The following is a 12,153-nucleotide window of genomic DNA, read 5'->3' on the forward strand; positions in this document are numbered from 1 at the left end:
CTGTTGTTCAAGTAAAGAGCTTTTCCAAGTTATACAAGAACTCAAATAGAAAGAGGGTCATACTTTCATTCCACCCAAATTCATAAAATAAAGAACGAAAAAAATTCTTAAATATAAATCAAAACATGAATTAAAATAGAAAAGGCAATAAAATCAATCCATACAAATAGACAGAGCTCCTAACCTTAACAATGGAGGTTTAGTTGCTCATAGTTCAGAGTAGAAAACTAGGATTGTAAATTGGAATAGAATAATGTTGTAAAAAATGTTGTGTTCGAATAATGTTGTGTTGGAACCCCCTGTTGGAATCCCCTTTTATAATTAATCCTAATTAATTTAAAATCTATCTTCTAAAACTAAAATAATATCTTTTCCTAAAAAATAATATTTGAATTTAAATTAGAATTAATTAACAAGTCTTCAGTTGATGGGTGGAGACCACTCGTTTTGTCCATTCTGCAGCTTCTAATCTGTGTTTTCTGGGCTGAAAACTGAGTTAAAACAGCCCAGAAATTGCCCCCGGCATTTTTCTGCATTTTCTGCACGTGGGGTATGTCACGCGTACGCGTCGATGGTCTTCTTCGCGTGTCACGCGCACGCGTTAGTCACGCGTTCGCGTCGCTGAGCAAATCTTCAAATCACGCGTACGCGTCAGTCACGCGCACGCGTCACCATGGAAAGCTCCAAATCACGCGTACGCGTCAGTCACGCGTACGCGTCGCTCATCGCTGGTCAGCTCCTTAGTTTCTTCTCTTTCTCTGCAGAAACTCCATCAAATCCAACCAAATGCTACCTAAAATAAACAGAATTGCACAAGACTCAAAGTAGCATCCATATTGGCTAAAAGATAATTAACTCTTTATTAAACTCAACAAATTAGATTCAAATTCACTAGGAAAAGATAGGAAAGATGCTCACGCATCACAACACCAAACTTAAATTGTTGCTTGTCCTCAAGCAACCAAAATAATATAGGCTTAGGATATGAATTTGCATGAGAATGAGAGTTCGTTTAAGCTCATGTCTCTTCTTATAGTAGGGTTTACAACCGTAATCCTGAATAGTTTTGACATCTCACTCTCCTTTGAATCAGAAGAATGTCACTGTCATTCGGAATTAGAATCCGGATAATATTATGAATTCTCTGATCTTTTGTATCTTAATTTAACCCTTGAACATAGCAATTTTTCTTTTCTTTGGTGCTTTACACCTTGAGCCTAGCCGTGACTTTAAATATTTTGTCTCAAGCTTTACTTGACACAGAAACACCACAAGCACTTAACTGGAAAACTCTTTTTAGAGTTTTGATTTTTCTTTCAGCTACTCACAGACAGTGGTGCTCAAAGCCTTTGGCATACTCTTCTAATTGCAATTGATCTCGACTCTAAATATTTTGTCTCAAGGATTACTTGACACAAGAACACCACAAGCATGTAACTAGGGAAACAACTCTTTGAGCTTTTAATCATGTCTGACCTCCTAGTCATTGATGCTCAGAGCCTTGGACCTTAATTCTTCTTTTCTTTTCTTTTTTTTCAATGCTGTTTCTTTTGCTTCAAGGATTAAATTTTTGTTTATTTCAGAGAAATCATAATAATTCTCTAAATCCCTGTTCCTTGTACATTAACATTCTTTGATTCAAATTTAAATATGCACTGTTCATGTCATGCATTCAGAATCACAGAAAGTACCGCCACATCTAAGTAAATAAGACTATTCTTCAATATAAACTCACTTTCTCATGCAATACATCACTTTTGTATTTTTGATTTGAGTTCAAACTCAGTGAGTAATACATGAGACATCTTTTCGGAATTAAAGCAATTAAGAGAAAACTAAACTAGACCTAGGATTCTAACTAATAAAGGATCATGCAACAAACAAAGTAAAATAGCAGAAAACCGGAACATAATATAGTAAAAGCGGGAAGGAATATAAAATGAAAGGAACTCAACCACCTTAGTTATCCTAGCGATCGTTTTATTCTTCAGGTTGTGCTCCTCCTGTGAAGATGATTCGCCTCCCTTTGGTGCCATAAGAATAAACAGAAAACTTCTAAGCGAAGCGTCAACACCAAACTTAAAGGTTTGCTTGTCCTCAAGCAAAGAAGAACTGAAAACAGAAAGAAACAACTATTATGATGAAAGAAGAATAAAAGGATAAAAGAACAAGAGAAAATTAGGATTGGGAGAGAGAGAAAGAAAATTAAAAATGGGTGGCGAACTAGTGTAGTTGTGCGGCGAAGGCGACGCGTACAAGTACAGCACGTGTACGCGTGGGTCACAAATTTTCCTTAATGACGCGTGAGCGTCAGGCACGCATCTGCGTGCCCATGATTTGTGCGATTCGTGCGAAGCCAGCCGCGCGCATGCACAACTCTCTGTTCGCGTGGCTTGGGAACCAATAATTTCATGCGACGCGTACGCGTCATGCACGCGCACGCGTGGATGGCCATTTGTGCAGATGACGCGCACGCGTCAGGAACGCATACGCGTGAACAAGTTTTGTGCTTCTAGCACACTTCTAGCCCTAAGCCAGCATAACTCTCTGCCCAAACACTTATTTACGTCGATTTTTAAGGTCACGCATACGCGTGGAGTGCCAAAATCACGAATGACGCGCACGCGTGGGGTACGCGTACGCGTGGGCGTGTTTGTGCGAAAGGCATCATTCTTGCGCCACTCTCGCGCACCTCTCTATGCATTTTTATTTTTCACGCACCCCCATCTTGACGCGTATGCGTCGGGTGCTTTTTTTTTCGGCTCCTATTCTTAGATAGCTGCATGATCTGAAAAACAGTAAAAACTTAGTAAAAATCAAATAAGGAAGAAAACTACTACTACAAAAAATAACTAAGGATACGAAATTATCGGGTTGCCTCCCGACAAGCGCTTCTTTACCGTCACTAGCTTGACGGTCAGCTCCTCTAAGGAGGAGGATCATAGGGGCTCAGCTCTTCACCCCTTACTTTGAACTTCTTTCCTGTGTCTCCATAAATTAGCTCAATATGCTCCAAAGAGAGGATTCTGTTTACTGTATAAATCCATACTGGGTTCCTAGTCAACACCACCTTCATTCCTGAGGAGAAACCTTCAGTGGGGATCTTTTTGTTTCTCCATCCTCTGGGTATTTTCTTCTTTCTGGGAACCTCCTCCTTGGTGGATGATGCTTTCCCGACACCAAACTTAGATTTGATGTCAGGAAGAATTTTATTGATTGTCACCAAAGGAGGTTTGAGCTGCAGATTCTGCTGTCCGTCATCAGGGGGTTGTTGAAGGTTTGGATCAATAAGCTCAATCTGCATGCACCTCTCTTCTTCACCTGTTGAATGTATATCTTTGAAGACATGAAAGACCAGTTGCTTATTATGCACTCTAAGCACTAATTCACCCACTTCTACATCAATCAGAGCTCTTCCAGTGGTTAGGAATGGTCTTCCTAGAATTATAGAGGCGTTCTCATCCTCCCCTGTGTCAAGAATCACAAAATCTACTGGGAGGAAGAACTTACCCACTTTGACTAAGATATTCTCCACTAATCCGTATGCAGGCTTCATAGATTTGTCTGCCATCTGTAATGCTATCTTTGTGGGTTGTGCCTCTTGGATTTGCAGCTTCTTCATCACAGACAGGGGCATTAAATTGATGCTTGCTCCCAGATCACATAACGCTTTCTCAAAGGTTGTGCTCCCAATGGTGCATGGAATTTGAAAGCCCCCTGGATATGGCATCTTCTTTGGTAAGTGATTCTGAATGATGGCACTGCATTCTTTAGTCAAGACCACTGTCTCATCTCCCTTTAAAGGCTTCTTCTTTGACAACAACTCCTTCATGAACTTGACATAAATAGGCATTTGCTCCAAAACCTCAGCAAAAGGAATATTGATTTGCAACTTTCTGAAGATTTCCAAGAACTTTGAAAACTGCTTGTCCTTGGTCTCCTTTTGAAGTCTCTGAGGATATGGTATTTTAGGCTTGTACTCAGGAGCCTTTGGCAGTGTAGGATAAGTGTCAAGGGAGTCTGGAAATGGGTTGTCCGCACGCTTTGGAGGGACGTGCTCTACTTCTTCCTTTTTCTCCTCTAGAGCTTCTTTTTCCACTAACTCTCCATTGACCTTGGTCTCAGAGCCAACTACTTTACCACTTCTCAATTGAATAACCTTGCAATCTTCTTTTTCAACTGGCTCCTCATTAACTTGTGCTTTAATACTTGCCACTTGTCCATTTATCAAGGTGATAGCCTTGCATTCCTCTCTTGGATTTGGAATTGTATTACCGGGAAGGCTATTAGTGGTCCTCTGATCAATTTCATTAACTCTTGTGACTATTTGACCCATCTGGATCTCTAAATTCTTGATTGATGCTCTAGTTTCCTGCATATAACTCCTCATCATCTCCCAATTAGAATCTTCTTGGGAATTAGAATTTGCCTGCGGAGGTGGTTGTTGTTGATGAGACTGAAATTGGCGGTTATTATGATTGTTCTGTTGGAAGCCGCCCTGAGAATTATTGTTGAAATTCTGAGTTCTCTGAGATTAGTCCTTCCACCCAAAATTTGGGTGATTTCTCCACCCCTGATTGTAGGTCTGAGAATAGGGATCATTATTGGGATTTCTAGGAGCACTCCCCATGTAATTGACCTGTTCAGAAGAGGATTGAGCATAATTATAATTATCATTTTGCACAAAATTACCTATCATGTCATAAGAGACCGCTTGAGGTAGATTTTGGGTGTTGATAGCTGAGACTTGTATGCCACCCATCTGTTGAGTAAGTAGACTTATTTGCTGAGACATAAGCTTGTTCTGAGCAAGAATAGCATTAAGAGCTTCTACTTCCATAACACCCTTCTTTTGAGGAGCCTCAGAGTTCACAGGATTCCTGTTAGATGAGTATAAATATTGGTTGCTAGCAACCAATTCAATAAGCTCAATAGTCTCCTCTGGTGTCTTCTTCTTGTGCAATGAACCACCTGCAGAATTATCTAAGAACATTTTGGACATTTCTCCCAAGCCTTCATAAAAGATATCTAGTTGGGTCTATTTGGAGAACATGTCCAGAGGGCTTGCCTAGTCAGTAGCTTGTACCTCTCCCAAGCTTCATAAAGAGTTTCACCATCCTTCTGCCTGAAGGTCTGAACCTCCACCCTAAGCTTAGTCAGCTTCTTTGGTGGGAAAAACTTAATAAGAAACTCAGTAACAACCTTGTCCCAAGTATCCAAACTCTCCTTGGGTCGAAAATCTAGCCATAGTTTTGCTCCATCCCTCAGAGCAAAAGGGAAGAGCATGAGTTTATACACCTCTGGGTTCACTCCATTTGTCTTCACAGTATCACAAATCTGCAGAAAATTAGAAATAAATTGATTTGGGTCTTCGTGGGAAGACCATGATACTGGCAGTTTTGTTGCACCAGGGTGACCAATTGTGGCTTCAACTCAAAGTTGTTCGCAGTTATAGGAGGCACCACAATGCTTTTTCTATAAAGATCTGCAGTAGGAGCAGAGTAGGATCCAAGCACTCTCCTTTGTTGATCATCCCCATTCGGATTTGCCACATTGGCATTAACAGCATTATTGTGATCCATAGTGGATTCTGTAGTCTGACAAAGTCTTGCTTGTTGTAAACGTCGCCTGAAAGTTCTTTCAGGTTTAGGATCAAAGTCTAAGAAATGTTCTTTGTCTCTGTTCCTGTGCATAAACAAATAGAAAACAAGAAAAGATGGGATTCTCTACGTCAGAGTGCAGAGAAGTCCCAGTGAGGTATCCTGTGTAAAATAATAAAATAAAAATACTAAATAAAATAAATAAACAAATTTTGAAAATTATAACCAAAACTAAACAGAGAATTTCGAAAATTAACAGGTAAAGTAAACAAGAAAATTAAAATAAAATTAACTAGGTGACACCAAACTTAAATTCAGAAATTAAGGAAAAATATTAGTGCTATTAAAATTTTTTTTTTTCGAAAATACTAAGCAAAAATAAAAAAAATAAAATTAAAACGCCTAATCTAAGCAATTGTTAATCACTATCAGTCCCCGGCAACGGCGCCAAAAACTTGGTGCGGATTTTCTAACCACAAACTAACCGGCAAGTGCACCGGGTCGTACCAAGTAATACCTCAGGTGAGTGTGGGTCAATCCCACGAGGATTGATGGATCAAGCAACAATAATTGAGTGATAGACTTAGTCAGGCAAACAGAAAGTAATGTTTGGGCAATATAAAAAACATTAAACAATATAAATAATATTGAAGATAGACAGATAAATAAGTTGGGAATAAAATATGGAGAAAGCAGTTAAGGTTTCAGAGTTATCTATTTTTTTGGATTAACCTTTCTTTCTAACTATTTTAATCATGCATGATTTAATTTATGGCAAACTATATGTGACTAGACCCTAATTTCTTAGACCTTTCTAGTCTCCTCTAAAATTCATCAACAGCCAATTTCTTGGTCAATTAATTCCAATTAGGGGATGATGATCAAATTCCAGTTTATATGCCACAAAAACTCTAATTACCCAAATATAAAAGGATTATATGTCACGTATCCCATTAAATCCAAATAATTAAAATTTAGGAGAATATGTTTTCAAGCTGTTGTTCAAGTAAAGAGCTTTTCCAAGTTATACAAGAACTCAAATAGAAAGAGGGTCATACTTTCATTCCACCCAAATTCATAAAATAAAGAACGAAAAAAATTCTTAAATATAAATCAAAACATGAATTAAAATAGAAAAGGCAATAAAATCAATCCATACAAATAGACAGAGCTCCTAACCTTAACAATGGAGGTTTAGTTGCTCATAGTTCAGAGTAGAAAACTAGGATTGTAAATTGGAATAGAATAATGTTGTAAAAAATGTTGTGTTCGAATAATGTTGTGTTGGAACCCCCCTGTTGGAATCCCCTTTTATAATTAATCCTAATTAATTTAAAATCTATCTTCTAAAACTAAAATAATATCTTTTCCTAAAAAATAATATTTGAATTTAAATTAGAATAATTAACAAGTCTTCAGTTGATGGGTGGGGACCACTCGTTTTGTCCATTCTGCAGCTTCTAATCTGTGTTTTTTGGGATGAAAACTGAGTTAAAACAGCCCAGAAATCGCCCCCAGCGTTTTTCTGCATTTTTTGCACGTGGCGCATGTCACGCGTATGCGTCGATGGTCTTCTTCACATGTCACGCGCACACGTCAGTCACGCGTTCGCGTCGCTGAGCAAATCTTCAAATCACGCGTACGCGTCATTCACGCGCATGCGTCGCCATGGAAAGCTCCAAAACAAATAGCAGATAAACAGAGTTAAGCAGTTGAGCAAACCAAAATAATGTACACTCAAGCAAAACAAACAAATGCATATAATGTATGCTTATCTTATGGATGATGAGTCTCATCTGTCAGTTATATAGCCAACCTGACATGTCCTGGTAGCTAACCATTAGACAGTCCCTCTATGCACACATCCCAAGCTCAAAAATAATATCCATGGAGTCAAAATCCAAGCCCAATAATATAATATTCCATGGAGTCAAACTCCAAACTCAATAATATAACATTCTATTTATATATACGCATGCTCGTGGGGAACCCGGGGAGTTAAAGTGTCCGGTCACATCTTGCAATAGAGGGTCAACAATTAGTCTCAAAAATACAAGCCATATAATGATCTTTTTCTTTTTAAAATGACACTTTAAATCAAAACTCTAATTTTTATAAAACTTTTGGCAGTATCTCCTCTAAAACTCAAACTTCTGCCACCCTTCAAGGGTCCTAACCACCAAACCAAACACCTTTCGGTCATTCAAATAATTTCTAGTATCAAATTATTTCAAAATCAAACCAATTTCAATATTAAATCTTTTCCAAAAACCAACCAACTCCAACAGCAAACTATTTACAAAATCGAATCACACATCACATACCATATACACAATCCATCAATAATTCATTCAGTTCATTCCTATCTTAAGGTCTTCTAGCTTAAGTTTTCACGTGACATTAAACATTAACTACAAGAAATTTAAACCATAGCTTGGCTGATTTCTTCCTAAAAAACCTCTCCTTTCACAAGTTTCAAGCTTCCAAATGTCAATTCCTCAAGCTTAATCATCTGGATTTCGTTCTAAACCACCCAATTGAACTCCAGATCAACAAGAACACAATCTAATTCACATAATATCACTATAATCATCATAGAATTCACTAATTCAATGATTCGCATGGGTTCAATAGTTTTTTACCTTATCCACGGATCAATTGGACAAAACCCAGTGATTTTTTGTTGCTAGAGTTCACCTAAACCATCAAAATTATTCAATTTCTCAATACCCAGACTAAAAAATCACGAAATTGAGGAGGAAAAGAATTGGGTGAGAAATGCAAATTTTTTACCACTTTGTTCAAATAGAATTAAAGAAAGTTTTGAGACAAACGCGTGGCTACAAACGGCTCGTCAATTGAAGCTCCGGATTGAAAATTATGATGGATTAAAAATTGGAAGTGGATTACGCTAAGGGTTTTCTTAGCTTGCTTCATCCCCTGCGTGAAGTGGAGTATGGAAAGGGAAAGGAATGGCCGAAGTCAATTAAATGAGGGTGAATGGGTTGGGCCTTGGGTCCGGTTTGGGTCTGGTTCAACCGATTCGGTCTGTTGGTTTATTTTTGGGCCAAAATTTTTAAAATTAGTGTCAAAATTCGTATTTTTAATATTTCTACTATCTAGATTATAAAAATTTAATTTCCTAATTTCTTTTAATAATAATTAACTTATTGACTAATTATTTATTCATTTCGCGGGATTTACATCCTACCCACCTAATTAAGAATTTCTTCGTCAAAATTCAGATTCAGTTACCTGAAAATAGGTGCGGGTAGTCTTTTCTCATTTTCGACTCAAGTTCCCAGGTGTGCTCTTCGATTCCAGCTCGACTCGAAGCAACTTTTACTAATGAGACTTCCTTTCTGCATAATCGCTTAATATTAGTATCGTCATTCGCACCGGAGTAATTTAAAGCGTTAGATTCTCTTTCAGTTGAACTGATTCAGGTTCTGAAATGTGGCTAGCATCAGAAGTGTACTTCCAAAGTTGCGAAACGTAAAATACGTCGTGCAGGTTTGAAAGATGCGGTGGTAAAGCTATTCGATACGCCACCAGTTTAATTCTCTTCAGGATTTGAAACGGACCGATATAACGAGGATTCAATTTCTTTGCTTTGATCGCTCTACCCATTCCTGTTGTTGGAGTGACTCTTAGGAATACATGATCTCCTTCATCACATTCTAACAGTTTCCGTCTCTAATTGGCATAGCTCTTTTAGCGACTCTGAGTAGTAAGCATTTTGTTGCGGAATTTCTTAATCTGTTTTGTGGTTTCAGCTACTAACTCAGGCCCCAATAAATTTGACTCTATAGTTTCATACCAATATAGTGAAGATTGGCAGTTTCTTCCATACAAAGTATCATACAGAGCCATTTCGATGCTCGCATGGTAACTGTTGTTGTACGCAAACTCCACTAGCAGCATATAACGATCCCAGCTCGTCAGTTGGTCCAGAACACAAGCTCTCAACATATCTTCCAGGGTTTGTATCATCCTCTCTGATTGACCATCGGTTTAAGGATGGTACATAGTGCTTAAGCTCAATTGAGTTTCAAACGCTTTCTAAAACGCCTCCTAGAATCTTGAAATAAAATGAGGATTTCTATCAGAAATTATGGTTATAGACACACCATGCAGTCTTACAATCTCCTTGATATACAAACGAGCTAACTCCTTTAAGGTATAACTCATTCGGATAGGCAAAAAGTGTGCAGACTTTGTTAACCGATCCACAATCACCTATACTGCGTCAAATCCTGGCTGAGTCCTTACCAATCCAGACACAAAGTCCATTGTGATACTTTTCCATTTCCATTCCGGAATTTCTAAAGGTTGTAACGTTCTGGACAGTCTCTGGTGTTCAATATTTACTTTCTGATAAGTTAAACATTTTGAAATATGCAACGCCACATCATTCTTCATTCTCGGCCACCAGAACATTGCTTTTAGGTCATGATACATTTTAGTAGTCCCTGGATGGATCAAAAACTTACTCCGGTGAGCTTCTATTAACACATCCTGCCTCAAATCTCCTACATTCGGTACACAGATCCTTCCTTTATACCTCCAAAATCCTTCTCTTTCTTTACTAACTTCTCCTTGTTTCCTCTGTTCAATGACTTGCAACATTTTCTGCAGCTCTTGGTCATTCTGATGAGCCTTTTGAATCTCAACCTTGAAGTCACTAGAGATATGTAATTGATTCAAGCATATATTCCCAGCTACCTCTCTAATGCCCAAGTTCAGATTCTCAAATTCTTTCAATAATGTTTCTTCTTTTAGCATTATCCAAGAAACATATAATGATTTCTAGTTTAAAGCATCTGGCACGACATTAGCTTTTCCTAGATGGTAACTCAGTTCGAAATCATAGTCCTTCAGTAACTCCATCCACCTTCTTTGGTGTATATTAAGCTCCTTCTGATCAAAGGAATATTTTAAACTCTTATAATCAGAGAAAATTTGAAACTTAACTCCATAAAAGTAATGCCTCCACAGAAGGCAAACACCGCAGCGAGTTCCAGGTCATGAGTCGGATATTTTACTTCGTGCGGTCTCAACTGTCGTGAAGCATATGCCACAACATTATGGTGTTGCATTAGCACACACCCTAGACCCTTCAACGAAGCATCGCAATACACCTCAAAAGACTCATTAGGCTCGAGTAACACAAGAACAGACGCTGTAGTTAGTTTCTGCTTTAAAACTTGAAAGCTCTCCTCACATTCTGATGTCCAGACAAATGTCGCATCTTTTCGGGTTAACTTTGTCAAAGGCAACGCAATTTGTGAAAAGTCCTTGATAAACCTCCGATAATATCTGCTAAACCTAAGAAGCTTCCAGAATTCACATTTAGAAAGTTTAGCGTACAACTTTCTCTCTTTCAGAATCTACAGCACGATCCGCAAGTGTTCCGTGTGTTCCTCCTTAGTCTTAGAGTAGATTAGAATGCCATCAATGAAGACGATGACGAATTTATCCAGGAATAGACGGAATATTTAGTTCATATAGTCCATGAACACTGCAGGGCATTGGTTAACCCAAATGACATCACAGTGTATTCGTAGTGACCATACCGAGTTCTAAAAGCAGTTTTCGAGATATCTTCATCTCTCACCCTTATTTGGTGATAACCAGACCTTAAGTCAATCTTGGAAAAGACATCAGCTCCTTGCAACTGGTCCATCAGGTCATCCATTCTCGGCAACGAGGATTTATTCTTTACTGTCACTTTGTTTAGTTGTCTGTAGTCTACGCACAGCTGTATACTTCCATCCTTCTTTTTCACCAACAACACTGGCGCTCCTTATGGAAAAATGCTCAGACGAATGAAGTTCTTACTCATTAACTCCTCTAGCTAAACCTTAAGTTCAGCCAGCTCCAATGGTGACATTCGGTAAGGCGCAATTGAAATTGGTCCTGCTCTAGGAACCAGCTCAAATGCAAACTCGATCTCTCAGGAAGGAGGAAACTCAGGTATGTCTTCAGGGAATACTTCTGAAAATTCATTCACAACTGGAATCTAATTCAAACTTTTTTCATCATCCGACACACTGGCAGCCAATAGTATGAATCCCGAACACTCACTTCCACTATAATTTACCAATTACCATGACAGGATTTAAGTAATATCCATTCGCCACACCGGTCCTTCAGACATAAATTGTACTGACCATTCAAAACAATCTAGCAGCAGGTGATGCTTTGACAGCCAATCCAGACCTAGGATTAGATCGAGTCCAATCATCGGCAAGCAAATTAATTCATGGACAAAAGTTCGATGCCTAATTCGAAACAGAACTTGTTGACAACCAAATCTAGTTACAACAGTCTCACAAGCAAAAATATGGACTTGCAAATCATAAGCTGGCATGGTTATCTTCAATCCTAACTTACTAGCTTTCTCAGATGATATAAATGAATGTGATACCTCAGTATTAAACAAAGCAATTAAGATTTTACCACTGATTTCACAATTACCTCTAATCAGAGTGTCTACCTCTCAGCACCAACCGCCGACATGGTAAACACACGTCCCTGCTGCTGAACTCCC

Source organism: Arachis hypogaea, chromosome 12 (genome assembly GCF_003086295.3).
Source record: "Arachis hypogaea cultivar Tifrunner chromosome 12, arahy.Tifrunner.gnm2.J5K5, whole genome shotgun sequence".
Classification (NCBI taxonomy): Eukaryota; Viridiplantae; Streptophyta; class Magnoliopsida; order Fabales; family Fabaceae; genus Arachis; species Arachis hypogaea.